Source organism: Arvicola amphibius, chromosome 6 (assembly GCF_903992535.2).
Source record: "Arvicola amphibius chromosome 6, mArvAmp1.2, whole genome shotgun sequence".
Classification (NCBI taxonomy): Eukaryota; Metazoa; Chordata; class Mammalia; order Rodentia; family Cricetidae; genus Arvicola; species Arvicola amphibius.
In genome coordinates this window covers 107,715,256-107,720,534 of record NC_052052.2, presented here as the reverse complement: position 1 = coordinate 107,720,534, position 5,279 = coordinate 107,715,256, and the positions used below count along the sequence as shown (strand labels likewise).

The 5,279-nt window shown below is 41.4% G+C and overlaps 1 pseudogene; it reads left to right on the top strand.

The window, feature by feature from the left end:
* Positions 1-1,252: 1,252 nt before the first annotated feature.
* Positions 1,253-2,867, top strand: LOC119817752 (annotated as a pseudogene).
* Positions 2,868-5,279: the final 2,412 nt, after the last annotated feature.

The following is a 5,279-nucleotide window of genomic DNA, read 5'->3' as shown; positions in this document are numbered from 1 at the left end:
CTGAGGTAGGGATGTAATATAATACATGAGAGAAGAATAGATTTTAAAAATTGAAGAAAAGAAAAGAAAATCTAGTCACATGAAAGCCATCAAGCATGCACAGAAATTACTTTGGGTTACATAGTGTTGCAGATGAGGTCCAGAGACTGACTCCTGCTAAGCAGGTACGCTGTCACTGGGTCACACCCTCAGTGCACATCTGTCCTGGACAGGGGGAGTTGGTAGGGCAATCTCCTAGGATCTTTTGGCTCCCAGCCTACTACCCAGAAGTGGAAAAAATAAACAGAAAACAAAATCTTACTTGAAAAGCCTAAATTTCAACCAATTAATGTATTTAAAGATCGATGAAAATATTGTTAAACAGGCAAAAGAAGCATTAACTGATAGATGAGAAGTTTAATTTAATTCCAGAGAACTCTGCATCTCTAAAAATAATTATCCTTTTCATTATTTTTGCTATGAAAGTAATGAATGCGTAAAACAAGAAATTAGAAGATATAGAAGGTAAAAAAATTTTAAATCATTATAGATCCATCTAGTCAGAAAAGAAACAAAATCAGCAAATATATTTTAGATATGTTCTCTGTAGTTTAAAAAAACAGGATCCTTCAATTAAATTATTTTTATCCAACATAGTTGAATTTTGTGAGCTTTCATTGTGGGCAATTCAGTTTGCTTCTACAAACATCACAGGTTGGTAACGAGTCTATAAAATGACTTGGAAGGGGGTTGGAGAGGTGACTCAGTAGTTAAGAGCCCTGGCTGACCTTCTAGAGGACCTGGGTTTGATTTCCAGCAACTGCGTGGGAGTTCACAACTGACTTTAACTCCAGTCCCAGAAATCTGCTGCCCTCTTCTGGCCTCCCTGGTCACCAGACCTGCACATGGTATACAGACACACTTGCAAACAAAACACCCTTACACATAAAGTCTAAAAATTAAAACAAAACAAAACAATGCCCCATACTTGGAAATTAGTATAATTAAAACACTTGGAAAATTCTGGAAGGTGGGCAAAAGTGTCTAAAGATGTATGAGAGAAGGGGCTGGGGAGATGGATCTGTGGGGCAAGTACCTGATGCACAAACATGAGCGCCTAGGTTTGCATCCACCTCCCTCATGCAAAATCTGGATGTGGTCACTCATGCCCTGTAATCCTAGTACAAGAAATGGCCACCCAGCTTGGCCAAAACCATGAACTCCAGGTTCAGTGGGAGACCCTGTTTCAAAAATAAAAAAGCAAGATGAGCAATGGCTTCTCCTCATGGAAGACCCTAGAGATAAGGTACTTCAGGACTACTGCAAGAAAGGACTAGAAGGCTAGGAGAGTGACTGCCACCTTAAGGAACTAAGGGAAAGTTTAGAACTTACAAAGCGGTATGAAAAGTCTGACAAAGATCTGAAGACACTACAAAGTGTTGGGCAGATCGTGGATGAAGTACTTCAACAGTTAACAGAAGAACAACTCATTGTTAAAGCAACAAACGGACCAACGTATGCCATAGGTTGTCATCGGCAGCTTGATAGGAGTAAGCTGAAGCCAGGAACAAGAGTTGTTTTGGATGTGACTACACTACCCATCATGAGGTACGACATGTCTCATGAGGATCCTGGAAATGTTTCTTAGTCTGAGACTGAAGGACTGTCAGCACAGAATGGGGAATTAGTGAAAAGGCTGGGGCTGGGAGCAGCAGAGACCAAACCTAAGTTTGACTTCACTAGAATGGGTCAAAGCTGAGCAAGCAGGTCTCATGAAAACCACAACTTATAGGTGATTATTAGCAAGCACCCTTACAAACCCTTCTGCTAGCTCAGCAGACCCCAAAGTCCCTCTGCCAGCTCAGCAGATGCCCCTCAGATTTCTGCATTTTAAAGATAGCTTTCCCTACCCTGCTGCTGGAAGGTCCCTAACCACTAGAACCTCCCACCAATCAGCCCCCACACTAATCTTTCCTCTACCAATCAGCCCCAGGTTAATCCCTTCTCTCTGGAATTCCCCTAACTCTGCTTAAAAGGAGCTTGTGACCTCCTTTGGGGGTCGCCAAGTGCCACCCCAACATTGGAATTAATAAAGCGATCTTGCTATTGCATACGTGGCTGTTGGTCTTCTTTGGGGGCTTCTCTCAGACCCTAACAATTAGGAGAGGTAATAGAATCGCCTCTTACAAGCCCAGAATTATCTGAGTATGTAGAAATAATACTCCAAAAGACTGTTTGCCATATGGACCACCAGGCATGGGAAATCACTCTTGGCATGAGCGGTTGCCAGCCAGCTCAACTGCAACTTCCTAAAGGTTGTGTCTATTTCTATTATAGACAAGTACCTTGGTGAAAGTGCTTGTTTGATTAGAGAAATCTTTAATTATGCCAGGGACCGCCAGCCATGCATTTTCTTTATGGATGAAATAGATGCCATTGGTGGTCATAGGTTTTTGGATGGTACGTTAGCTGACAGAGAAATTCAGGGAACTTTAAATGGAGTTACTAAATCAAAAGGATGGATTTGATATTCTGCACAGTTAAAACGGTCATGACTCCAAACTGACCAGATACACTAGATCCAGCTTTGTTGCATCCAGAAATATTAGAAAAATACGTATTGATTTACCAAATGAACAAGCACGATTAGGTTTATTGAAACTCCACACCGGCCCTATCACAGGCATGGTGGAATAGATTATGAAGTGACTGTAAGCCTTTCAGATGGCTTTAGGGAAGCAGACCTGAGGGATGTTTGTACTGAAGCAGGTGTATTTGCAATTCATGCCCATCATAACTTTGTAGTTCAGGAATACTTCACGAAAGCGGTCAGAAAAGCGGCTGATTCTAAGAACCTAGAATCCAAAGTGGGCTACAACCCTGTGTAATTTACTGCGAAGCCTCTGATGGCTGCATAACCGACATTGGCTTACTGTGAAAATAAAGTTAAAGGAAACAATGTACGTATTGGCAGCGATCTCATTCAATGTGAATGAGCCTACGTATGTACGAGTGACAGAAGAGCATGTAACTCAGTAATTCTCTTAAAGTTGGTGCAGAAGAAAGTTGTATGTTTGTGAACATTGCTTTCTCTGCTGCAGAACTTACAGAAGACATGTTGAAGCCTTTTGTATGTGTTTGTGAGCATTTTGTGTATATTCAAAAACGGCTTGAGATCATACAGGAGAACATTTCTAATGACATATTTTATATTTTTGTTTTCCTTGTCCTAAAAATGGAATAAATCTGTTTTAAGTAAAATAAATAAAAATAAAAAGTAAAATAAGAAGTGACTAATAAAATTATGCCACATGCATAAAGAAGATATATATACTCCAGGAAACAAAAATTACCCTTCGTGTCATCAATAGTATCACTAGTTGGGCGTGGTTGCAACACGCCTTTATTCGGGGGCAGAGGCAAGAGGATTTCTGTGAGTTCAAGGCCAGCCTGGTCTACGTAGTGAGTTCCAGGACTACAAAGAGAAACCCTGTCTCAAAACAACAACCAAAGTATCATTATACACACCACAAAAAGCCATAATCAAATTACAAGTTTAAGCGAATTGTCACCTTAACTAAGCTGCATTCCTTTGAGGGCACCCACCACTTTGCTTCCTTCCTTCACACCAGCTCCAGTTTCTGCCCATTTTTTATGCCAGAGCATTTGATCTGCCCACTTCCCTTCTGGTCCCAAGCACCCTTGGTGTTGCTTTCTTCTGGAGCATCTGCCCTGCTAATATTTTGTTTTGGATTAACTAATGTCCTATTTTTGATTAATGCTACCATTTGCTTCCTGTTGTCCCCACTTCAGGCTGCTGAACACTGCTCGAAAAATTCCCAGGACTTCTTTGTGCTGGGCTCCCTTGGAGACTTGCTCTGCAGCTCACCCATCTCATACTGTCCTTCAAAGTAGGCACAAGAAAACTCTCGTTTAAAAATCTATGTGTTCATTGAAAATTTGAAATAAGTTCATTGATCTAAGAGGCTATGTAAGAAGCTAGAAACAGAACAAAATAAAAGTTCTTTTTTAAGCTGTACATGGTGATGCACGCCTTTATCCCAGCATTTGGGAGGCAGAGGCAGGCAGATTTCTGAGTTTGAAGCCCTCCTGGTCCACAAAGTGAATTCCAGGATAGCCAGGGCTACACAGAGAAACTCTGTCTCAAAAAACAAAACAAAACAAAACAAAACAAGCAAATAAACAAAAATATTTAATAACAAACAGAAAATCAGGTGGAAGTCTACATATTAGAACAAATTAATTTTGCTTTAATATCTCAGTTAAAATGTATTTACTTTATCTTATGAGTATCGGTGGTCTGCATGTAAGTCTTTGTGCCACAGAGGCCCCTGGATCACCTGGGACTAGAGTTACAGATGGTTGTGAACATGGGGTGGTGGACAGTGAACCAAGGTCCCCTGGAAGAGGCTGCTCTCTCCGGCCGTAAAAGCAAAATCCCAACCATTTCCCACTTTTTTCTTTAATTAAAAATTGTGTTTATAAAATTTCATTTAAGCCAGGCAGTGGTGGAGCACGCCTTTAATCCCAGCACTCGGGAGGCAGAGGCAGGTGGACCTTTGTAAGTTCGAGGCCAGCCTGGTCTACAAGAGCTAGTTCCAGGACAGGCTCCAAAGAAACCCTGTCTCGAACCCCCTCCCCCCAAAAAATTCATTTAAAACTTTTGTCCAGAAATAGGCCTGCACAGTGTTGCTGATTTCTTTTTTAATCTGCCATAAAGTGATACATCTTTTCCAGTTTCCAAACTTTCAGAATTATTTGAGCACTTTTTTGTATATCGTATTTTAGTTGACTGTCAATTTAGTGTGTTCATTTGTGCTGAGGTCCATCTAATCCTCCAATTTTATCAGTTTGAAATAATTTTTACACCCAACTAAAGCTGTTGAAAACACGTTTACGCAAAGCCAGGGTTTCTCTGACCCTCCTTTGGTCTTTTGCTTCTTTTATTCTCTTCTGAGGCCCTAATCGCAACATGTTCTTCAGTGCTATTCTGCAACATATCGCCTACAAAGATTCATTCTCAGCTTTTAGTATATAAAGGAATAGTTGGGAATGAATAGCTAAAGCCTAATAGGGGATTCTCATCGCTCTTACTCAAAAGTCATGAACCGAATGGGATCTCAAAGCCTTGCACCAATAGCGACATCTCCTGGTGAAATAAGAGGCAGGCAGAGGGGAGGTGCAGTGTAGTCCTCCCGTCAGTAGGGTGCAGTGCGAGCCCGGCAGCTCCGCTTTGCTTCCGCGAGTCACGCGCAGGCGCAGACCTGTGCTCCCGGCAG